Here is a 26,463-nt window from a genome sequence, read left to right as displayed (position 1 = left end):
ACAAACCAAATAGTTTGAAACATGTACTTGTGGAATATACATACTATCAATTAGAATGAAAAACAAGAATTCAGGAGGCTCAAAATTTCCTCCAAAGCCTTAATTCCACATTATTCTTGAGTGGAAAGTTGAAGTTTCTTTTTTTTTTTTTTTTTTTTTTGCTAATTTGGTTTCAACTTTTTATGATTATTCAAGTCAATAACAATCTTTAAGTTATTGAACTTTTTGCTTTGTTGGGGTTGCTGCTACTAAGCCCTTTTGTCCTGCAAGCACATTTTTGGCGTTTATAGCTACACAGTATCCCCACATCTGTTATTCATTATTAGTAAAGACCATGTTGTAAAGCTGCTACGATGATGTCGTGGAAAGCTTGCTGACACCTTGGCGTGCACAAAGTGATAAATGCTTTTTAGTTAATACCTGTGTAATAAATAATATCTCATAAATGTATACTTTTGGTGAAGGTAGGTGAGTCTCAAATGTGATATGAAGGATTAAATGTTGAGGAGTTTTGATTTGTAATATTTAAGTCACTGGTATTTTGGTACCACTTTCTGCCCAAAATCTGCAGTTTCAAGACTTGTTTCCTTGTCATGTTTGACAGCCTATGAAACATAAATTACATCATCATGGGGCATTAAAACTCTCCATTGAAGCTCAACCATCCGTTTCCTATACCCACTTATTCCTATTTTAGGGTCATGCGACGCTGAAGCCCTTCCCAGCACACCCTGGGTGAAAGTAAAGGGTGAAGCACCTGCCAGTCTATCACAGGGCTAACGCTCAGACAGGCAGACAGATTCACATTCACACCTACAGGCAATTTAGAGTCTCTAGTCAACCTGAGCTGCATCTCTTTGGATTGTGGGAGGAAAGTGGAGCACCCGGAGGAAATGCACAAAAACACAGGGACAAACACGTGAACCTTCTTCCTGTAAGTGACGGTGTCACTGAGCCCCTGTGCCTCCCTCTCGGAAATCCAGACAAATGCAGTTCTTTTATAACAGCAGCTCCATAAGGCATAGTGACGCTTTACACCTGTTCCGTGGAAACAAATTATGGGATACATTAAGATCCTCCCAAGAAAAAAGAGCTTTTAATCAACAGTTACTGCCCAATCAGTCATTTTTGAAACATTTAAGTTCAGATGAACAGTAAATTGTCTTTTGTTTTTTTGTGTTTTTATTAATTTATTTATTTAAAAAGGGACAATGCACATTTATCAACATTCAAATAAATGTAAATGTAAACCAAAAGGCTGATTTTCATTGGCCCTTTGCCTGATGTTGTTATGGATCCAGGAGAATAGAATAGAATAAGAATACAGTCTGGGTAATAACTTAAAACATACTACATTGTAATAAAAACATATTCAATAGAGATTTTAAAAAAAAGCAACAACACAATCCATTGAAATACAGCATACTGTATATAATAAAGTTAAATGATGGAGGTCAAGTATGAGCATAGTCATGTTAAAGGTGGATAAAAACAACATCAGTGTTGACATTGTTGACATCTCAGTAAGTGTCAATGAAATAATCTCAAAGGTCCCATTCCTAGCTTTTGTTGGTAACTTTCATTTGCATCGCACAGTCCTTCTCAGTGAATGGATTTGCCTCAGTTGTCAGTGTCTTGTCAGCATAGTACAAATTATCTGAATGAGGTTTAAAATAGAAAAAGCTTGGCAATAAAAAAAAACCTACTAGTGTTTTTGAGTTATTAAAATCGATTACACTTTGCTTCACTGCTAACGTGACTTAACCTCAAATGAAATATAATGCTGATTTTTTTTTTATTTCATGAGGTGTATTGTAGAGTTGGTTTTATATATTCTTAAACTACAAGAAATACTTCAAACACTTTCTGTTTTGCTGAACGCCTGATGCTATAATCCAATACATCACAATATGCTAGGATTACCACTAAATTTATCATAAAGTAGGTCTTTGCATTTTTCCTTTGCAGATTGCAGGATGATCTTGTGAAAGGGATTTAGGATAATATTTGTAGCTTCTGATTAAATCCTGAATTGTGGCTACACACAGGAAGAGGTTGGGCAGAAAGATGCTGGTGTTTGGAGTCAGTAACAATTTCAGTATTTTTGGATGGAGAACTTCTGTGGCACTTTATTGTAAATCCAACCATTTAACATATTTCAAATACCGTCAGCCTCGTTTTCTCTTTCAAAAAGTGAGAACTGAGTCTCGGAAATAGTATTGGCATGTCTCAAACCCCCAAGAATAATCTATCAAATACTAGTTGATTGAAACTTTTTACATTTTTCATAGTGGATTTTACACCTCCCTTCCTGAGGTAAAAGGGTTTAAAGTCGGTAAATGTTGATCAAACATGACAACCAAGCACAGAATATCAATTTTAATCTCTGTACCTACTGACTATTTTAGAGTATTAAAGGTGTAAAAGTGTTTACTCTAGAAATTGCATTAAAGCACGGAATTGTGGCAGAGCATGAGATTAGATTTCATTCAGCATAGATTTCCTCTCTGAATTACTGCAGCATGGATCAGCTGTCCTTAAGAGTACAGTTAACAAGCTTCGTGTGCGGCCGGGGTTAGTGCTTATGTGCTCAGACAAGGTACTGTTTGTAGTGCCTCCCGAAGGAGGCTGAGCACTGTGGATTACAAGCAAGGCTAACGTTTAGCTGCCACCCCAGACAACATGACTCATAAGCTCTAAAAAGGCTGCCACATATGCCTGCATCATAAGTCCATTTGTGATATGACAACATGACCTTTAGATTCAGACCCATCTGTTCTGCTTGAAATGTTTGCATAAGAGTGAAGAAGTGCTTTGTGTTTGCACTGCCTGGAGTTTTAGAAGACATGCTCCACAAACAAACCATTTTTAATAGATCTCATCCACAGTGTTGGAAAGCTGCATTTTTTCCTGACGTTATTAAGGTTTTTTCATGCGTTTTTGGCATCAGTTTAATACTGGATCACCTTCAGTGTAGCTGTGTCTCAGAATATTGAACATTTGTTCATTTCAAAAAACAGTATTGTGTGAATTTTCCTTTAAACCTCCATTAAATGATTTTTTGGCCATTTGGAGGCAGTGCAAAGAGCTGTAAACACAACCCTGCATGTCATATGTATCACCTTTCACAAGGTTGATATGGCAAATGTTGCCTATTTACACATCCAGCAGATACGGAACATTTAAAGTGTCTGTGGCCACCTGATGAATCTTCAGTCCAATATGTTCTTTAGCTAGTCACCAGTGTTGTTAATGTAATGTTTGGTGCCAGGCAGATAGCACACAGTAGATTAATGAAAACATTTTTGCTGAAAACAGCTGCTTGCTGTGACTGCTAAATGGGGTTGATGAGAGAGTGAGCCAGAACATTAAAATTAGAAGCTGTAAAACACTAAACAGCAGAATTCTGTGACAATTGTCTGTGGGTTTTCTCACTACAAGTGGAACATTTCACATTACACATAGAAATCCATTTTTTATTTGAAAATAGCTTTGAGGAGAGACAAGACATGTTAAACATCAAATGTCACAAATTATAGCAGTGTTTCGTGACTTGTATTGTGTAAAGTTGATATGAATTTGGGAATCTACAAATATAAAATATTAGTAAAGTATTTTTTGTAATTTTTTTATCCAATCAGATATGATTTGGAGTGAGCAGCTAGCTCCACGCATCACATAAAACTGCCCTTGAGAGCTGGGTCGCAGTAGCTAGCAGAGCTATAACATTGATCAGAGGTGTGTCTTTTTAGCCATCTGATCAAATCTGAATGATTTGATGATATTCTGTTTTACTGAACACCACATCTGTCATATTACTGAAGTTAAAGCTCTATCTGCTGTTTCACTGTGACTTCAAGATCTGTTTTGGAGCAGTACCTGTCACATTAGCGCTGCACTTATGCAGGCCTGCCTGTTAGTGATTTAATAATACTTCAGATGTTTTTAACACTAATCCTAACATTCTGAATAATCTTCAAATAATCTCCATTCATTTTCCTCTCCTCACAACTCTTAGTTCACAAATTAGTCTCCGACAAATGAAAGGAGAATTGTTTTTAATTAAGATACAATAAATTAATAAGATGCACGCTTGTCATAATTTTCTTTTCTCTCTGCTCAGGCGTCCTCCGAGCCCCATGTGCTTTTTGAAATAAATGACCCAAACAATAAAAACAAGAGACTCAGGACCATTCAAATTAGAATCACGGTCTCTGTGGGCCAAGTGTAAAATTGCTTTCACCTCCTCTGTGTTGACCGACAGGCCAGGTCATTACTGTAATTCCACTGTGAAAGTATTTTGCTGCAAATTACTTCGTAAACTGTGGAAATTAAGAAATGAGAGTAGATGGTTGAATTTGTTTGAGGACTACAAAGATTGTCTGAAGTAAATGATAATTAATACAAAGCCGGTGCACAAGACAAAACAAAAAGAGAAAAAATTTATTCCATATAAAAATACCTCACTCGCACTCCTTGTAACTGCCATCACGCTATACTGTTGTTTACCTGCCGCATGAGTATCTAACAACACAAAGAGCAGCATATATTCCATTACACACACACACACATGTGCAATGGACTGTGCATCTTCATTATTTTGACATTTGGAATAAAGACTGCACAAATTAAAGCTCACTATATCACTCATTGGCATCAAGCATAGACCAGTTTAAATATACAACACGGCTGACATGTGAAACTAGCTGTTGACATAGCTCAGATACATTAGGCCCCTAAACAAACCATTCCTGGGGAAACCGTCTGTTAACGTCATGTGTTAAATGTGTTTACGTTCTTAGTGTCAGGCAGCGCTCTGCTGTTAAATCAGTTGGTGACCATCATTAGTTTTAACTATGAGGAAGCTATTTGTTCCTGCCAGATACGTATATATTGCTCGTAAAACCACTGCACAATGTTTAAATCTTCAGTTGTCATAGTGAGTAGAGTTTTGTAATAAATTATCTCACAGTTACCTCCTCCTCGTCTGATTTCTTAGGATCCATTTGAGCTTGATATTGCTATAAAACCATAAAATGGCAGTTGCCTTTCTCATTCACTTTTGGGGATGTTTTGAGTTTATGATCTGAAGTACACACAAAACTGAGACAATAACAGTTAATCAGCCAGCAGTGACTGACTTCCTCTGAAAAACAGGTAGCTAAGCAAACAGATCTGAGCACATCTTGCTACACCACTAGCTTGTCAGTTGGAGCCATCATGGTTTATGTGTAACGTTTATCTTACTGAGGAGGCTGATAAGTAAATAAGTCCCAGGGGAACAAGCCCTGAGTGCTGATAATGTAACGGAGTTGTAATGGTTTTCATTCCTCATTGGGTAGTTTGTTTTTGGCCAGGAAGTGGCCCCCGTCCTGGAGAAATTTGACCTGAACACAGGGGTCAGCAGCTTGTCACAGTTATCCTCGAGGTCCTTCTACTTCTATGTTAAGAGGGGAAAAAAAAGATGGTTTTGGTCAATCAGGGGTGTCACAGGAAGGGAAGAAACCAGTTGGCAAGACCTTTATCAGCCCATCAGCACCACTGCATGACATGGGAAGACAGCCAGACATTCCTCTCACAGGAGATCAGTTTCTTGGCTCAGCCTGTGTTTAAGTGGGTCCTCTGCCACTTGACTGTTGCTGATAGTAACCCATTTGGCAGCCAGACATGACTGGGCTGCCTGGAGGTGGAGGCAATACGCAAATCCAGTCATTGTAAACTTCTTTGCAGGCATTCTAGGAATGTTGAGAGCACTTCATTCACCGTATAGATCCTGTCTTTGCATCTCTGGCCGAGACCTATGAGCGCTCAGAAGTCACGGCCGTATGGAAACCTGCACACCTGTAGTATGCAGTGCTTCAGTGTGGTACCTGAAAGACACTGTTACGGGGAGTTTTTGCTGTTGCGAGGAGTTTGACTTCGCTGCCAAGTTAGCAAAGAGCGTTTCAGAACACAAAGTCACAGTAAAACAACTTTTCCCCTCTGTACTATATAGGGTCTGCATTTCTAAAAAATGAAATAGGCCAAGGTACTACTTCTAAAGTGTAAAAACTAACCAGAGAATATTTGGCATTTGCACTTTAAAAACGATTTTTTTAAAAATATATTTTGAAAATAATACATAATCAAAATTTCTGCTGAGTAATCAATAATCGATAAATTGCTTCAGCTCTAATATCAAGGCATACTCTTGGTACAGAAACAAAAAAAAGTTCTGTTGAGACTTTTCAATCACATATCAGTTTCTTGAAATTAGAAGGTGAGTGGGATCACCTCTGCCAGCAGAGTGACATTTTCCTGCTGAGGTATTTTTCCAGTTCGTAGCAAATAAGCCAACAAATGATCAATAGTCACTCACTGAACGTTAAAGTATTTCTGAAAGCTTGCCGTCAGATGAAGTGGGTCACACATAAAGCCTATCATTCACTCTCTGACGAGGCCATGAGTATGCATGGCACAGCACTCAGTCATTGTTAATCCATTTACATTTCTTGACTATCCACATTACACAACTGAAACAAGCGATAATGGTTTCATCAGGGACAATACATATGATGTAATATTTATCTATCTAAAGTGATATTTGTGATTGTAGGTCTTTGTACCAAAGTCATGCCAAGTTTATACTATACATGGTCTGCTCAGTGTATGCTGGGAAAAGCCCAGCCAACTAGTCACTGTGGAAATGATACAGACTGACTGTGTGAATGAGAAAGAGAGCTTACATACATTAGGATGGGGCCTGGTCACATCTACAAAGAGCTGAAGTCTTTGTGCTTGTTTGTGATTTTTTTCACTGTGGGCTTAAGTAGAATGTGACATGGATGTAGTTTAAAGGTAATAATGTACACAACCCTTTTGTTAGTTCAGATCCTTGATCCAGCAAAGTACATTTCATTCTCATTTCCACTTAAAATCAACCATTGACCACTAATCAATAGAGTTTGCCATTTTTCATGGGAGTGGCAGCAGTTTCCTTTGAGGATGCAGTTGAGGGATTCAGAAAATCAGCTCTCTGTTTGTTTAACAATTTGTGGGCAGCCTCTGTTTATATGCACTCGTGTGAGTAAGGCAGCTTTTTGCTACTGTGATTGGTCTGGATCAGTTTAGGCTGAGGTTTGGAGTATTACTGATCCAGGCAGCAGTGAAGTTTAGAAAGCTGTCTCAAAGACAAATGTACCAGTCCAATGAATCACAGCATATAAAGGCTGTAAATGAGTGAAAAACAGTTACTGAGGAGGAAAAATGAAAAATAGTGGATTTGTGAGACTTGGATTCAGGCTACTTCCTCCACCCTGTTCTACCTCGGCATCTCTCCTTGCTCCATTTAGCCCCACTCCTGTTGTTCCTCTACCACTATCCTGCAGCTCCAGCGCCATCCTGCATCCTGTCTCTTTCCACTTCTCTGTCAGTGAGGCAATTATAACCAGAGAGGTGGGAGAGAGTCAGTGCTGGAGGGTTAGCCTTGAACCTGCCCTTTGAGTTGTGAACCACGTCATCTCCGCCATGTCCATCTACTGAGTCGGCTAGCAGAGTTTTATAAATGACCATCCCTTTGGTCATTCGGAAACAACACAGCTAAGCAAAAGTGAGCCACTTTACAAGTTCACATTAGTCACAGCACTAAATTGAATATTTTTCTAGATGATGTACTCGGCTCCAGTAGAAAGTCTGTGAGATATAATTTAAGCAACTGCTGAGCAGTCAGTGCTGAGGTGCTCGTTGTATTTAGCAGATTTTATTAAACCAGATCTTGTCCCTTGGATATTCTGTTTATGATTATTATAAACAAACAGCTGTTGCTCCTGTTGTAAACTAAAATGAATTATTGTGCAGTTTTCCCAAGAAGGCCATCCCGAGTGTGTTTAAAACAGCCAATGTTAAAGCATTCATTAACTGGAAATACATAGGAATTGCTAATCTGTGTTATTTCATTTCCTCATAGACCGCAGCTAAATTTGTTATCAATATGTCACAAATTATGACTCATGTGTTTTCCTTTGTTGTGGGTGTTAATAATATGCAATAAAATGTAGATTTTTTAATCAGAATTTTTTCTGTGCAAATATTGGTTTTGATAATAGTGTAGGCAGAGTGGCAAATACTTAATCAAAATTAGCAGAAAACTTAGGCAACCTAAACTGTGTGCTACTAGTATTTACAAGACTTTTAATTTTTATATAACATAACATAACATAAAACTCAAGGCAGTAAGGTGAATTATAACAAATATCTAAACTATTATCGCTGCAAGTTGCTCAGTGACTGATATTTTTTCAATACTGTGTGAAGATTACAGTTAGGGCCTTTACGAAAATTGTTAGTGAAAGACAGTAAAAAAGGGTCAGGGTCATGTATTTTATTTTATATTTTTGCTCAATATTTTACCACATTTTTGGGAGAGCAAGAAAAGGTCCTTATTTTAGATTTTTTTTAATTCATAAAAACTTTGCTGTTGGCATTTCAGCCTGGTACACTCATTTAGTGGCTGTAATAGATGTAACCCACATTTTGTTATTTTTTTCATAAATATATTATTTCCAGATATTGCAGTTAGGGTATTGCAATGTATTTTCAATTACTGAAAGGTTCCTAAATAATAAAATAACATCAAAAAATTTTGCAGCCCACGCCATGCCAATAATTTTCTTCCAGTCCCTTAATTAACAGTCACACGATTTAGTTTCATAGGCAGTCGGACTAAGATGCTCATTTTAAAGGTAAAACAGTATTAGAGACAGAATCAGTATTTTGTCATAATTTAAATATATTTGAGTAGCAAAATGAAACCGTAAGGAGGGGAGTGTTTACCTATTTCAACTTTACTTGAGGACAATATCCATTAATTCTTGTCCCCACAGAACCAAGGTGCCATAATGTTCTGCTACTCTCATGACAAGTTTAGATCCGGTGCCTCTAGATCTTAAACCAATATATGGCTTATTAATAGAATTTATGTGCCATATACCATCTTCTCAGGGATGGGCTGCCTAATTATCCCACAAACTGAATGATATTGATGTGCTTTATTAATGTTCCATGGTATAGCCAGGGACAACCAATAAATATGGCACCAGGGATTCCACCAAATGAAATGGGAATATTTCAGTCCTTTAATGAAGCACTGTCAATACGCACCACCCTTATGTAAATACGTACATACTGTAGTCCTTCAAAGAGATATTACACAAAGGATGGGTAAGTGATGGCAGCTAACCTGCCTTTTACAACCGAAGAGCTTCTTTGAGCCGCCTTGGGTCCCTCCTCATAAGAAAAACAACAGCGTTGCATACAGATAGGATTCACTGCCTCCTTTTTTATCACAATGATATTGTTGACTAGGTGGATTTAATGAGCACCTCGGGGCCGTGGCATGACTTGAACTATCTTTTTCAAGGTGTCTAATCCCGTTGGAATTAATGGGAAAAGTTTACATTACAGAAAATAGGCAGTTATAGCAATGGGTCAGGACATCAAAGTAGCAGCACTGGTTTTTCCTCACCTTTCATTGGAACATAATGGAAAATCAAACATCATTATCAGTACATCGAGCCATAAAAGACAAATGTGTGTGTTACTGCTCGCACTCTGTTTTCCTCAGTGTTTTATGTGGTCCCTTAGGAGATGTTCAGGCTTGTTGCAGATCGGCCATAAATCCCAAACTTAGTCTTTTTTTTTATCGCAAAGGGAAGTTGCTGTCTGGCTGAAGATTGACCATGGCTCAGGGCTGGATAGAGACCTATATGACAGGCCCCACCGAGGACTGAATGGACAACAGTGTCTGATGGATGGCCTGCCTCCTCCTTAATCACAAAGCACTCACACCAAGTGAGACACTAACAAAGGCAAGTATAGTCGTGCTAGGCAAGTCCAAGGATCTCAATATACCTTTGGTGACACACTCCTTGTGTGGTATATCACCATAATGCCTTTTTCATGACTTGTCCTGGTTAGTTACTTCAACAACTGGCAGAGTTGCTATTTGAGCGGGTTTAATTGTGTACCTATAGTGGCTAGAAAAAGTATGTGAACCCTTTGGAATCACCTCATTTTCTGCATTAACTGGTCATAAAATGTGATCTGATCTTCATCTAACTCACAAGTATAGACAAACACAATGTGCTTAATCTAATAACACACAAACAGACCTAATCTTTCAAGTATTTAGTGCTGGTACAAAAAGTAAGTGAGGTAAAGTGGATTTAATAAGTGCTTTGCCAACAATAAACTCAAACAAGTGTTCATGTTTGAGGATTCCTCATAGAACAGTTTCAGCTCAGCTATGTTCTTCGGATGTCTGGTGTGAATAGGCAAAAATCTGGGCTCTGAATGGGTCGCTCCAGATTTTCTTTGTGTTTTTTTTTTTTCCAACCTCTATTTATTCAGTTGCGTTACATTGAGAGGTAACCTCTTTTTTACAGGAACGCCCTGATCACATTCACACCTGGAACCTGCCGAGTACAACCACCGTCTAACCTTCTGGCCACTGAGCAGCAGTTGAGGTTAAAGGCCTTGCCCAAGGGCCCCACAGAGGTGTTGATGAGGCTTGGGTAAGTGCTGCTCTTCTGCTTTTCCCAGCCACACTTAATCCTGCACATCCGAGGATCAAACTGTCCAGTCACAAGCTTGCCCTACTAACCTTTAGGTTACCACTGCCCCAGCTTGAAGTCATTCCATAGTAGAGTTTCCTCAGTGTTTAGGGTCATTGTCCTGCTGCATCACCACTCTTCTACTGAGCTACAGTTGGCAGACAGCCGCCCTGATAAACGTGGGAATTCATTTTCCCTATAAGGCTGGCCAGGCCCAGAGGCAGCAAAGCACCCCCAAATCGTGATGCTCCCTACACTATACTTCACCGTTGTGATCATGTTTTAACACCGTACAAAGTTCTTCGTGTTCCTCCCAAACAATTCAACCTTTCATCAGTCCACAAAACATTTTCCCAGTAGTGTTGTAGCATGTCAGGGTGTTCTTTGGCAAACTTCAGTTTCACAGTGATATTTTCTTTTTGGAGAGCAGTTGCTTCCTCAGCAGTGTCCTGCCTTGGACACCATGCTACATGCAACAATGATTTGTATACATTAGACTCATGAGCAGAGATGTTAACCAGCTCTAACGATTCCTTCAGGCCTTTAGTTGTTACTCTGGGGCTTTCTTTTTTTTTTTATACCTCATTTAGCATCTGTGTTGTGGCTTTGGAGTCATTTTAGCTGGGCGCCACTTCTAGGTCAAGTAGCAACGGTACTAAATTGTTTCCATATATAGACAATTTGTCCAGCTGTGGACTGATGAATATGTAAACTCTTTGAGATGACTTTGTAACCTTTTCAGCTTCATTGAAATCAACAAATCTTGATTGGAGGACTTCTTAGATCTCTCTTTTGCGAGGCATTGTTCAAAAACAATACAATGATTTGTGTGTTTTTACTTAAAATAGATTGTGTTGGTTCATAATTGTAACTTAAATGAAGATCTCACTGTATTTTGAGACACATTTTACATAAATGCAGGTCATTCCAAAGGGTTCACTTACTTACTACCATATACACTACAGGACTGGTGATATTCAATTTTTTTTTTCTTATTGTAAATAAAACGAGTGAAAAGACTAAAGCCAGCAAAGAATTCATCCCACTAACAACTACTGCGCTTGAAGCCAAAACCTGACCCAGCTTATTCCTTTGTTCTATATACTTCCACTGAACAGAGAAAAAAAAAATAAATGAATAAATTATGCATGTTTTACTCCTGTATGTTGGGTAAGTAACCAGCTGTTTGCATATCTTAAATTAAACTATATGCGTTTACATTTTAAATACTAAGGAATGGGCTCATCCGTAAGTATTGAAAAACATTGTTGGTTTTGGTCTTTTTAAATTGAAACAAAATTTCACAGATACTATTTCCTCCCTGAAGTTGCGATTTGTTTAAAAAAAAAAAAAGCTTTGTTTTTTTTGTTTTTGATGTGAAAATCATATGTTATTCTGTGTCCCATTTAGCACAGGATGACAAAATGTAAATCCTAATAGTCAGAAAAAAAAGGCTTGTGTCAGTGGAAAAAGGTGACCCTAAACACATCCTTCAGTGGCTGCACATTGATGAGTAGAAGGAAGCCAAATTGTCCTTCAAAGGCCGTTATTATTTGAGCAAGCTATTGCAATGCACGATGCACAGTGAGCCCAGAGCATGGGTTGCATTTGCTGTACACTCCACTGCAAAATGAGACTAGTCAAGCCCTAATGTAACCAGCAAAAGCTGGACAAAAATCTATACAAACTCAATTATGAATCAATTTGAGTTTGTGTCAGACAGTCTGGTGCCAACAGAGTGGATTTTTTATTAACTTATGGTCTGGGAAGAATGAAACACTTTTCATTTGTGTACTTCAGTATGTTGCTTCATGATTCAGAGGAAGGGTGTTCACACTTTGTCTTGGAGGGACTTATCTCTCTCATGGTGGACGAGTTGAGAGGCACAGCTTTTTGTCTCATTATAGTGAAAATCATAATGGTTTATTTTCAGTTTGTTACTTCACTGCTCAAGATAGTCGAATTATTGAGATTTGAGGAGATAGAGAACCCCCTCCTTTTTTTGCAAAGCAGAAGGTAGCTCAACAGTTGATTGAGTAATTAAAATGAAATCCCTCCCACATTGATTCATATTACCACGCTGCTGTAGTACATTTGAGTTCAGATGGATTTTTACCCTGCACCCCACTGTCCTGCTCTAGCGTATCAAACTAGGTCACAGGCTTGAATATTCATGATCCTCTATGACAACTCCCTGCTATTCCATGTCAAGACCTATGTTAATTCTGAGATTTGCACATTTGAGCCTACTTGAAACTCTTTAACTTCCATACCTCAGATTTTGAGTACTCTGGGAGCCGGTTTGACAACTGTAGCCCAGCTGAAAAGAAAATATTGTGCTGCACAAGACTCATTTAATACAGCTAATATCCAATGTTTGGCAGTGATTTAGCAACTTATTTCTTTGCTATACTGGGCATATGGCTGCCATTTTGGAGGGTCACTCAGGCTACAGCTGTGATAGCTTGAGATGTTATTGATTCGAACAAGATAGCCAGGTGGCCAGTGGGCTTTCCAGAAGATGCTGTTGTGTTGCACATAGATAGATTGTGCTCCAATTCACATGTGTCACTGGAGAAATGACAGTTGAGACTTGAATATTCTGAAATGTAATGGTCAGTTAGACCCACCGCTCATCAACATTACAATCCATCTGTCAATCATTGTCCATCACGCCGTTTTCATCAGTCTCCACTATATTGTAGTGTGTGTTAGTGTGTGTGCACACGCTGGGACAAAGCATTTGCGCACACACACACACAAACACACACACACACACAAACACACACAGGTCCCATTGGTTCCATTAAAAGTTGCCCTACAGTAGTTTGTCCTTTTTTGTCCCTAACTCATCCACCTGCCACTTGCCAGGAATACCTGGTCTGTCCCTTAAGGTCAATAAAGCACTAAAGAATTGCCCAACAGAAATGACAGCATTTTCCCCTGACATTTATACCCAGTGTGTGATGACCTCTCATTAGTAAGAAAGTGGGTCATATAGGATGTAGTAGTTATCAATTCTTTAGTGAGAAACGGAAGCTGTGTATACTTCATCTTGGGAAATAAAACAACCCTCTTGGTAGTCATTTACTGCTTTGCTGCCAAGAGCAGCATCATTAATTGGAAATGGTGTGGAATGCTTGGCATGGTCCTTTTCTAACAAGTTGACTGAGAACTCAAGCTTTCACAGCCAAACTGTGGGTGCGTTCAGCACAGAAACAGTCGGGAGGAAAGCAAATGTGATGGGAACGAGCCATTGTAGATGAAACAAGGAAACATTTTATAGGGAAGGTAGTTAGGAGAACCACCATTCTACGTACAGTACAGCTAGCTGTCCTGTTGTTTGGTTTTTTTCTTCTCTCCCTTCGCTTCTTTGCCTTTTTTTCTACCTTTGCTGTTTTTGTGGGTTTCTTTTTTTTTTTTTTTTTTTGCAATCGTTCAGAATTACCACCACCCTGTTGATGTATCTTGAAGATGATTATCCACAGAGATTGGGCTTCTGTAGCTGAACACGCCCAGGGGAGCCTCATCACCCCCGCTGTAATAGACAAGAACAAAAGGAGTCGAGAGGGAAGGAGAGGAGAGAGGCAAGAATTCCACTGAGCTACAACAAAGAACACAGTCAAATCTTCACCCCCCCCCCCCCACCACCACCACCACCACCACCACCACCACCATCACCCAAAAACACACACACACACACACACACACACACACACACACACACGCACACACAACCCCCACCCCCATCACACCGTCTACGGCAGCCATTCAACCTGCTTTTCCGTGAAGATAGCTCGATCCTCATCTCATCCTGGGAGAGAGATATACTGAGGTATATTGATCATAGTCTGCTTACAGCTGTCATTAATTCAGACAAGTCTGAGCTTAATGAGAAGTTTTATTTCTACTCTCACTTCCTTTGTTACGGAGTTGCATTAGATGTCCCCGACCCACCCGGCCCCCACTTAGTGTGACATAGATGCTGCCCTTCCCCACCTCCCCCTGCCAAATCCAACATTTAAAGATTTATCTCTTAAATGAGAACCTGTGGTAAACAGGCTAATCTGTTTGGCAGCACTCACGGTCATGGCTGAATAAAACATTTGACAACGCTAAGCTCCTGAATCTTCCTATCTCTCTCTGGCAAAAGGCCTCTCTCTGCCTCCCTTCAGGGCTCCTTCATTGTTAATCCTACCGATCGCATTCTTCTAGCTTTTTTTTGCCGTGCTGTAGGGGTGTGGTTGGACTTTTGTCTCGTCTGACAGAGAGTTCATTATGTGATTGGCGAGGAGCTAATGCAATAACGCTCATCATGTGCCGCTATACCGGGGCCAAGTCCAGCCATTCATACAGCACTCTGTTCTTCCTCTTCTCCTCTCTGAGCCTGTCTTGTGGAGGCAGCCTGCCACCTCTCCTGTGGTGACAGGTTCCCTCTGAGGTATTTAACCACTTGTCTTGCAAAACCCCTTTTAATTGAAATTACCCATTGGCTGATAAGCTTCTGGAGCCTTATCAGGGAGGAGATATAGTGGTTAGGGTCTTTCATGCTGGAAGGTTTTGCTGTAGCTTGGTCTTTGCAGACTTGTTCTAATTGTCTTCCTCTCTCTTCAGTTCTCACTTCAGGTCTGTCTCTTTTTTTTTTTTTTTCTCCCAATGGACGATCTTTCATTCCTGTTTACTTCTATGTATTGTCTTTCTTTTTGCTTCTCCTCCACTTTCTCCAGGTTTGAAACTTGCCCAGTCAAGCATCCTGTCCTGTCTCTTTGGTGATACAGGTGCTGTATTCGCAGCCTCGTTCCGTGCAAAATATATACTACATGATCCAGTAAGCACTTTCGTTTCTATCTGACATGCACAGACTTATGAACCTCAATGACACGCCTCCCCCCTGTTGCGAGCCATCAGGAGTCACCGGTTAACTAAGCAAATGCTGCTCCAGCCAGTGTCACCAGCCTTGTGTGTTTTCAAATCAACTAGTTTTGCAGCGGTCTCATCAGTCAGCACACTAACTGCTAATTTATCATTCAGCTGGTTCAGGCGCATTACACACTAATGCAGATGTACCATAATTAGGTCAGGAACAATCTGTTATTTAAATTCTGTCAGTCAGTCAAAACTTGACAATCTCACCCCCCCCCCCCACACACACACACACACACTCACACACACACACACACACACACACGTGACAGTAGAATCAGCAGCAGCAGCAGAATTAGTCTTTTTTTTCTTTTTTTTTTTTTTTTTTTAAAGTGACAGGGGAAATTTAGTGATGACATCATTTTGTATTAAACAACCTGATTTTCTCAGTCAGCTTCTGCCTGACTGAAACTGTTGCTATAAAATGATCTTCTTTGATGGGGTACCCTGAAGCATGCAGACTTCTATTGTGTAACACTGAAAGAAGAATGATGTTATCAAGTCAAATACTTCTACAGTGCAATGGTTTGCCAATAGAAATGCACATGAGATTGGTTCAATATCCCATTTTTCTTTTTTTTCACTTGCAGCACAGCACACTGCACTTTTGAATCTGATCCAACTCAGCAGGCTAAATTCAATATGAAAATGCAATCAGCATAAAGCAAGGTAAACAACCTCAAATGTGTCCTTACTTTTCCAAAGATGACACGAATACATGCACAGTAGGACTTGCTCATCAGTACACACAGCGCAAAAGATTGCTTGTAAGTTTAACAAAACACATCGCATACCTAGAAATACTTCTCCCACGAGTCAGTAAATAAACTTCAGCCTCTGCCCTGTTGAATATAATTCGAAGGCTATGCTCTGCCAAATATAATTTGATGAGTGCTTACTATGCTGAAGCCTACATCACTCTTCAGGCCATGACACAAATGAGTAATTCAGTGGTCATTTATAATGAAGAGGCTGTTTTTATCACAACTCCTGGTACGAACAAATCAATGTGACACCAGTGTTACATCTGAATTATTCATCAGCCGTTATTAGGCCCTTTCATTTACATGTACTAATTGGAACGACTGCTGCACACGCGTCTCTATGATAATAGTTATGCTTAAGCTGTCAAGTGCATATAATGGACAATAGATCTCTCATACTTTGTGTTTTATATGTGTGTGCTTAACTGTTTGGTTGCTGAAATGATGTGTCAAAGGGGGGGTTTGATTAGCAAGCAGCAAATGGCTAATACGATCTACAAATGAGGGACTCTTTTTTTTTTTCTTCCATATTCTTTTTCTGGATTGATCCAAGATTAAATATAGACAGCTTGTGGTGAGGCAGCCTTATGACTATGTTTGCAGCGAATCATTTTAAATGCAAATGAAAAAATGGTAAATGGTGTCAAACCTGACAAAACCAATACAAGCATCGCACAATGTAAATGCAGAGAAACAACACTCAGGTTTTCACACATCATAGCACAGCCCTGGCTCCTAGAAATTGCATTTATATAATAATTATTTGCAATAGCAGATGAATTTTGAAAGAAATGTGTTGCAGCCTGGATTTTGTTTCCTATCAACATAATGAGAGAACGTTGTTGCATGATTAAACTTTTTTTGTTTCTGTTTCACAGTACTTGGGTAGGTTGAGGGAAAGATTGTGTCCTGGTTTAATATAGAAAAATTCCAAAATAACATAGTGTTGAAATTATTAACATTTTACCAAAACCTAAATCTTTTTACAACTTTAACCAAAGTGCTTTTGGCGTCTAACCCTAACCTCACCTCGGGCTTTGTTATCAGGGTGCTGCGGTATGTCCTCCCACCATTCACCCCAATCTATTCCTGGCAAATATGGCACAGTAGATGAACATAGTTATACTTTCCTGACTTTTGCAGTGAACAAGATCCAAGCAGCAATTATATTTCTCCTCAAAATATAATTGGCAAAGCAAATAAGCAGTCGTATATAAAATATTTTATATATATGTAATTTTGAGGAGATAGTGTTGGACCTCCCTCCATTATGTGCAAACAGTAGGACTGAACTTATACAGTGGTGTAAAGTTCTTGACTATTTAAATTTTACTACTTTATATTCTATTCTGCTACATTTCCTCTATATTTATCTGACAGCTATCACTGCTACTTACTTCACAGATTCACCTTATTTCACCTCTAAACTTCTCAGTTGGTTTCGATGAAAGGTCTCAAAGACAGAATATTATCCAATGTTTCGCTAAAAAATTTGAAAAGAGTCCAAAAAACATTTTTGTAGCAGAACAGTGTTTTTTCCTTTCACATTAATCATCTCACGACCTCCTTGAATCACTTTGGAAGGGTCCGACCTCTAGGTTGAGAACTACTGGCCTGAACTACTGTATAAAGGCAGTGAAAGCTACTGCAGCCCCACCTTGCCAGTAACAGTAACAACAGCACTTACACACTGATGCACAAGTAAATTCTGATTCTGTCATATATAATAACATTGCACTCATAGGGGCCAATTTCATTCAGAATTTTACCTTTGATACTTGAAGTACACTTGAAGTACACACACTGATTACTTAATACTTTCTCCACCACTGAACATATCACACCACATTTATACAACAGTATTTTCTACCTGTGTGTATTACAGCTTACTAACACACAGGATAGCTGAAGCTGCAAGAGGAAGGAGGTATTTTTGAGTGTGACCAACGAGTGAAATGAAAGCCTCGGGCATTCATATTTGAGATTTACTCAAGCATGTTGCGGGGGAAACTAACGCGACTCAGGAGTTTAGGTTGTAAAATTAGCAGATTACAAAGACGGCTGCTGAAGAAAGGGGAAAGAACTGGGCTGCAGATGGAGGCGAGTGTGGAAAAGTGCCAGTGCTCCGGACGGGCGTGACCTGAGAAAAACAGCATGTGGAGGTAGAAGGGCCTGCTGGAGCCACCTGAGCCTTGACTCTGTCTGAAACAGGAGTGCTTCGCTGACAAGCCATCACTCAGGGACTCCGACAGGGCTTTCAGCAGACCCCCGTCCTTCCTGGCCCTTCTCCCCACACCAGGCCCCCTGACACACTGACACACTCGCTCGAACCCTACACCCCAACGTATGTCAGCACTGTCATTAGGGTAATTGCTGATTACATATACAATTGTCTCACCCAAGTCTGCCAGACGTACATCAATCCACAACCAGGTTTTCTTACATTTATGATGATTGGTCTGAATGGAGATTGTTCAGTATGTTGACTTCATGTTTTTCTAACAAACTGTGTTCCCTGGTGAAAATGGAAGAATTTTTCTTTTTTACGGTCAGAATGTTTTACTTTGACAACTTTTAGTGTAATATTTACACCCTTCCCTCTCTTACCGACTGAAGACTTGTGTGAGATACGGCTGGCCAGACGTCACAGGCACAAGATGAAAACTGACGGCAAATGCTTTCGTTTTGAGGCCTGCTGATGGATAAGTGGACAATGTGTCACGGACAGGTAGCTGTGAAAAATTGTTGCTGTTATGCCTGTAGACAGTCAAGGTATCTGTGTAATTCAGAAAGTCGGTAAGTCCTTGCAGGCGTTTTTTGACAGTCTGTCCTCCTTAGTGGAGATAACAATAGTATATATTAAGTTTGTGTTTTTTTTTTTTTTATGTGGTCGTCATAGCCTATAGTCTCTGCATTTTAACTATCAGAGAATAGTCAACTAATCAGCCTGGTTTTTACTTGGTATGTGCGCGATTAGTCATCTGAACATATTAAATGTTGTTACCTTTGTTTGTCGGCATCAGAAACACTAGTGGGTTAACCTAGTTATTAATATTTTATCAATGTAAAACAGCAGCAGCCCGTCACTAGCTGGGGATGCAGCTCCGGCAGTCGGCAGCCGCCATTTCCTCATGCGTGTGCCCGGATGTTGTAATCATGCAATGTGGAAAGTGGGACAGATAAGTTGTCTGTAGGCTGTATCAGAATAAACTGGCATATGAACACACCGGAGCAACCACATTCAGCACAGGCATGTGGACATTACCCTGCAGCGTAAGAAAGGCTGCTGGTGCTAGCGAGCTAGTCAATCAGTCTAAATATATAAAATTTATATTTAATCAACAGGGAAATTAATCATTATGAACGTCCCTAGTTTTTACACCCACAGTATTTTATGATCAAATCACAATTTATAATTTCTTAATTTTACCAAGATACTTTAGTCCTGAGTCCATTTTAAAAAGTTTCAACAGAGCTTTGGCAATGCTTAGTGTTAAATGATCTAGGTATGTTGGCTTAAAGCCTTCTATTGGGCGCCTATTTCAGGTGGCGTTCTCCTCCCTTTCCACTTCCCCTTTTACTGCTGTCAAAATCCCCATCATTGCGGTATACAATACCAACCTCCGAGTTAGCTATCGACATGCTGAAAATGGCGAGGCCTGATCAAAATTTGGACCATAAAATCACACAATCAACATACATCTTTGCTGTTTTATATGGCGTTTTCCTTGTGGAGAAATAGCCGTTTAAATGACAGTGCTCGCCTCCCCACAGTCTGCTTTACCACTTAGCTAACAGGTTCGCGCGTGGAGTTAAGGCAGCAGCTGTTTACACCTTTTGTCCAAAACATCGGTTTGATCAGCTAATTTTAAGCCTGGCGCAGTCACGCTGATGAATATTTCAATTTGTATTTAGGGACTAAAATCAGCTCTCCTCATTAAAAATGCATGATTTCATAACAGCTCCATGATAACAATATTAACCCATTCAAACAAAGGCTCACCTTTGCAATTACACCAATCAGGAGTGATATGAAAGGGAGGGCAGGCTGATCTGGCCTTCTGTATTCATTTCCTTATCATGCTGATTTCAAGTGATCACACTGAGTTGCCTTCAAATGTGTTATTTATGGCTTTTTGTGAGCATCACTTGAGGAGAAAATTGCTCCTGCCTCATATCTTTGTGCTTGCCTTTATGGTGAGGGCAAAATCTGGTTGAAGTGGTAAGGCTAGAGGGATAGAGATGGCGCTTGAGGTGAGCAGTCCTCCATCAGTACTAGGTGATGAGTTTATTCGTCCTCGCTCCCCAGGGGCCCCGAGGCCATGACCTCCCATCCATCCCTTTTACGCTTTCATTCATTTCACTTTCATAAGCACTAGTAATGACTTCGCTCCAATGAAAGGCAGGAGACAGGAGGCTGGAACACTTGTTGGGGAGAAGTCGAATCTTCTTCCTTGCGATGGCAATTGGTTGTGCTCTTTGGAAATGCTGCAAAGGGATATATAGCTATTAACGAGGTCACGCAGGACAGGAACAACAATCATTTTCACCTTCTCATGTACACACACTGCTTTATGCAGCTGGCACTCAAACAGATTGACACATGCCTAAATATACACATGCATGCATATAGACTGATAGCACACACACACACACACACTCACACAGTGGCCGATGGACCGATGGCTCTGTGCATTGTAATATGCTTGGGAGCCTGTACAGGGATTAGCAGCTCATTTCAGTGGCTGCACAGTTGGCCTTCACAGTCTCCCAGAGGAGGGAGACAGCTGTGCGGGGGTGCTGTTTAAAGAGTGAGTTGCAGTGTGTGTGTGTGTGTGTGTGTGTGTGTGTGTGTGTGTGTGTGTGTGTGTGTGTGTGTGTGTGTGTGTGTGTGTGTGTGTGTGTGTGTGTGTGTGTGTGTGTGGAGGAGGAGGGGGGTCACAGTGAATGCTTATCTTACACCATGGGGCAAATTTGAGATGGTCCAGTACCAGCTTAACCAATACACACCACTGCACTTAACTGAAACGGGACCAAGCAGCTGACTCCCACCTCTCTGGAGATGTCTTATCATATTGCTCCTCACTTTAAACAAACTACAAGTTTGAGAGGATTTAGACAGGCTTCAGCACAGGCATGTGACGAAGCATGAACGCATGTGTTAGAGAGGATTTGTGATGATTAAAAAAAAAAAGACCCTCAGAGATCCAACTTAATTTTAAAGTAGGTTCCAGCTAATTTGAAAAGATAAACACAAACATTGGTTTCTTTTTTCAACAAAGTACTCAGAGCGCGCACAAGGCCCAGACTTTGTTGTGATAATTACATGTGAAACCACTAACTTTAATTACATTTTGCCCAGAACAAACCGCTCTGGTGACTACTGGTGATAGGATCCAGGTGGACCTTATTATGAAAATGCGAGAAAGGTCTTGAGTGACGAGGGGTCATGTGAAGATGTGCGGCGGTGATCTCACACAAGCCTCATCTGGAAAGAAACAGGAGGAATCTGCAGACACCTAAATGCAAATAAATATTTAAGTGGAAATTAGCTCCTCTGTCATCTGGAGACTAGGTTTCTTGGCTCACAGCTTCTGAGGTGACGAGGTGTGAAGTTTTAGATTTGATGACCTGCACTTGAGCCTCTTTGGATCTTCCTGCACACATGTAACCCTTTCCTTTTTTTTTTTTTTTTGGGTCAATATTTGCATTCCGTGTCTTGTTTTTTAAAGCCATGCATTGGAGAAATACTGCTGAAAAACATTTTGCTGATGAGGATTAAAGACAAGTTTACACTTTAACATGTCAAAGTGTTTTTTAGCACTTATGGGTGAGGTTGTCATTGTTGCCAGCCGTATAAACGCTGGATCGTAGCAACTTTGTTGTTACAGGTTAAAATTTCATGCCTGCTGGTGGGCCGGCTTCCGGAATCCTAAAACGTCAGCTGTCAGCTCCAAAGCAAACACCGCCGACTCCAGGACGGAAAGGAAAAAGGAAACAGAGAACAAATCCAGAGTTCAGCGCTCCAAGAAAACCTCTAGCAGAGTAATACCCTATGACATGAGTCAGGGACTCATTCCTCTAGTTATTTCCCAGACACTCTGAGAGCTCTACAAATGTGGTCAAAAAAAGAAAAAGATCCTCACCAACTGATGCCACCGTTTGTAATTTTGCAGACAAAGGAACCTTTTATTGTGTTGTATCCATTCTATTATGTTGGGCACCATGAACTGGCATTTACATGAGAAATAGGACTTGTGGCGAGCCTGGGCTCCATCTCACAGTTAGATGTCTCTCTAATCCAATCTAGTGCAATGGTGCTGGCATTGCATTACCAAGGCTGCAGCAGCAGGGGACTGCTTTGTGAGGAGAGGAAGGGTGTTATAATTTTGAGACCCCCAAAACATGGAGAGGTCACTGGTTTTGCTCCTCTGGCTTCCTCTTACTGTGTCGACATGAGGTGTGGGTTTGAGTGGGATTGTGAATACAAAGGCGAGGTTAGCTTTGAATCTCTTGAGATGTCCACATAAGAAATAAAGACTAACAAATAAAGCAAGTATACTGAATGCTTAGGTAGTAGCGATGTGATTTTCTAATTTGTGCCACAAGAAATATATTGGTAATGAATGTATGATACTGGATTGATCTAAAGGACAAGTGGATGCCTATTCAAATGATACCTTCCTTTCTTCAAACCTGTTTTCTAAACACAGAATAGACACAAAAACCTATAAATATTTACTAAGTCCTTGGAGACAAAGTTAAGATACAATTGCTTCCCATCAGACCTCCAGCCATTGTAGTCCTCCTCCGCTCTACAGCACATCTTCCACCAAGGTTTTAATGTTTGGGTGCTGGAGAGGTTTGAGAAGAGTCCAAGCCTCATTGTTCCGAACACAACAGCTGTGACTTAATGAGTCCATTCCAAAGTGCTCACCTTTGCCCACGTCTGAGCTGCTTCCACTGCTGCCTCCTCATTGACCACATGACCATTGTCGCCAAGGTATTCACTCGGTCTTAATGGTAAGACACACAAGAATGCAGCGGTGGCTGAGCCTTTGCCACCTCGGAGCGTCGGTGGGAAAGCTCCTGAACTCAATTCCAACGGCTTATGTTTACCATGACAAACCAGTGACCTATGGGTTCACTCTTGTAATTTGGGGAGAACCTCCCACACACACACACACACACACACAGACACACACACTCACACTCATATACTCGCATCTCTCTCTCTCTCTGCAGCTCTGTTTATTCTGCCTCAACGTGTTTTTGTCTCTGGATCCTAACAAGGACATTCACAAAAAGAAAACCTGACACAAACGCTGCTTTTAAAACTATTTTTTCTTACCTTCATTTTGAGAACTAATAGTGTCTGAAATGGAAAACTCGACCTCCTCCTTCAACATTGACAAAATAACAAGGATGAAATTCTTGGCTCTCTTTCTGCCATAACATAATATCGTTACCCGAAAAAAAAACAAAAAAAACAGTAGTTTTGAAGTGAAACTGCGTTGTCTGTGATCTTCGTGGCTGCAGTTTGTGCGAAGCTGAAAAGCAGCGAGAAATGTGATGTAGTACAAACCCTCAGCCTGGCAGGGTAAGTTAGGATGTTGCCATAGCAATTGAGATGAAATGCACAAGTAGTTGTTTAATTAAATCCAGCCTCTTTTGTAGATTTGACAGTGAGCAGGGTGGTGACAATAGGCAGCCGTAATATTAAAAGTCCATCATTAGACAGTTCTTGTGGAACCATGCAAGTAAATTCATTTTACATCCACACTGAGGCGATTTGCCTGGAACTGCTGGAAACAGGCTCTTTTTTTTTTTTTTTTTTTACGAATGAATTATTCACACATGTGGTGATCTCTGCTCATATCAGAGTTGAAAAAACTGAGACTTACATGACCATAAACCCATCGTACTTTCTTTTATTCCACTTTCTCTTCAGCAGAATTATACTTATGTTACAAGGCTAAACGTGCTGAGTGTACCCGTTTATCCTTGAGGAGGTAAAAGCAAGCGGCTGTCAGCACGCCGCATATGCATACAAAGTGGTGTGCTTCTTTATTAAGGACTGTACAAACAAGAGTGTATTAAGAGCCAGGAGCAAAGATGATGCTAAAGAGCCCAGAGTTACACACCCTTAACCCCAGGGATAACACAGTATGGAGCTGTCATTCCAGTCAGGTGTCATTATCGCGGCAGGTCTGAGTTCTTAGTGACAGCTTTATGATTTGATTCATTTGAGCTGTGAGGTAATTAAAAAGGAAGGTAGCATTGGAAACTCTCAAACACGAAAAGCAGACACCTGAAATGGTATTATTCGTAAATTCTGTATGAGGTATTATTGCATTAATCCAGTGTTTTGAAATGATCTCAGGTTTCATATAAATGCATGAACACTGCTCACAGTAAATCCGTATAGTATAGTAATGTTTCTAATCATATTGCATATACACTAAAGATGTCTGTCATGACATATTTGTGGATTAATTAAAATCAATTACATGAGCAGTATGTCTCGAATCTGCTGTTACACCTACCCAACAGCTAGCTTAAAAGACATTCATAATTACCTTTTTAAAGGCATTTAATTAATCTTAACCATTTTTCTATTACACTGCCATTATTGGAGATCATATTGTGAATTGAATTCCAGTCGTGTCCTCTCTTCATACTCTGAGTTGTGCATGGCAGATGTCAGTGTGTTTGACCCTGGACATGAACCTCAGGGAGAAAAAGGCTTGTTGAAAACCTGATGGGCCAAATTCATGGTAACCTTTTCCCCCCTGAGGTTGTGCTGGGAAGGCACTTCTCCCCATGTCTTCCACTCATCTCCTGGACATGCCGTGCAAAGTGAATGACATGATATTAAAGCACTTCCTCATCAAGATTGAAAGGCGTACAGTCTTTTTTTGCCTGCAAGCAGTCAATTATTTGACAAGTACACATAATGAACAATGCAAGACTAGTCGGAATTTAATCAAAAGGCAGAGACAGGGGCCCAGTGCAGATGGGAAATGATTAACACAGTTAATCAAACATCCCAGCGTTAGGTTAAACATGGCAAGCCTATCCCATCATCTGAAATATGGATGGGATCCATTGCACATTTCCATTTTTCCATTTCCTTTTGCCTGTGGAACATTTATTGCATTTATTATGTTGACCCCTATTTATTCTGCTTTTATAAAGGTATTTATGTTAGTCGTGACATCTCTGACTAATTTCCTCTCTTTGGTGAACCCTAATGCAGACAAATCTGAGGTAGCTAAGAGTGAAGAAATTGTGAAAATGCGGTCTAATCCAAGTGGTTTTTATGTAAAGGTTATTTGGTTTCGCTTCTCAGAGGGTTTCTATTGAGAAAATTTATTTAAAAAAAAAACAAACCCAATGACACACAGTTTATAACTCACGCCTGCTTGAGAAAATTCAAAGCTTCAAACAGGTCAAAGCATAATAGGTGAGAAACTGTAGAGACACTGAGACATTATCTTTGATCCACAGCTTTACTTTTGCATCACACTGAATGAAACGCATTAAAAAGGTAAACTTTGTTTGATGAACCACAGAGCTATTGTATTTTATCACACACTGGCAGTAAGTACAAATTGGAAGTACTTGTATTTCACTTGCCTGTTTGATACTGCTTTATACTTGTACTCCTCCCTAATTCACAGGGAAACTGTTTGGCGACTTTACATACAAAGCATGATGAGCTTAAAAAAAATATGACATGCTGTTACAAATGAAAAAAAACAAACATATAAAGTAGCATATAAATAGTTTGCAGTATATAAAATAGTCTCTATGGATAACCAACATCTCAGTAAACACGGATAACAATCCAATGATAGGAGTAAACACTATGCGCTGGTATAAACACATTATGAATACTTAACTTTCCTCATCCCCAATTCTTCTTTCTACAACACCATTTCTACTTACTTACTTTCTACTTACGTGAAGAAGAAGCTTAACACTTCCTCCACCACTGCACACTGGTATATTTAGCCTATCCTGACTAATTAGTGTGTGTTAAACTGCTGAGGTTGAACTGTGAGCAGCGTGTTGTTTGGAATAGAGAAAGTTGAGGCAAATGAACAAACCAGTCGGGATCTGTTTTTATTTTGTCCTCTGTGGCGTTGAACTTGTGACAGTCTCGGGTTGCGCGGTTATTTTGT

At 40.0% G+C, this 26,463-nt stretch overlaps 1 protein-coding gene across 1 annotated transcript in view; it reads left to right on the top strand.

Moving 5' to 3' along the window:
• Positions 1-10,435: 10,435 nt before the first annotated feature.
• Positions 10,436-26,463, top strand: part of adgrl2a (adhesion G protein-coupled receptor L2a) — a 116,768-nt gene continuing 100,740 nt past the window's right edge. The window contains exon 1 of the mRNA XM_056377877.1: positions 10,436-10,550. The gene's annotated coding sequence lies outside the window, so the exon portion shown is untranslated. The remainder of the gene's footprint in view (positions 10,551-26,463) is intronic.

Source organism: Seriola aureovittata, chromosome 6 (genome assembly GCF_021018895.1).
Source record: "Seriola aureovittata isolate HTS-2021-v1 ecotype China chromosome 6, ASM2101889v1, whole genome shotgun sequence".
Taxonomy (NCBI): domain Eukaryota; kingdom Metazoa; phylum Chordata; class Actinopteri; order Carangiformes; family Carangidae; genus Seriola; species Seriola aureovittata.
The sequence above is the reverse complement of the archived record's forward strand: the minus strand, read 5'-3'. Positions and strand labels throughout refer to the sequence as shown.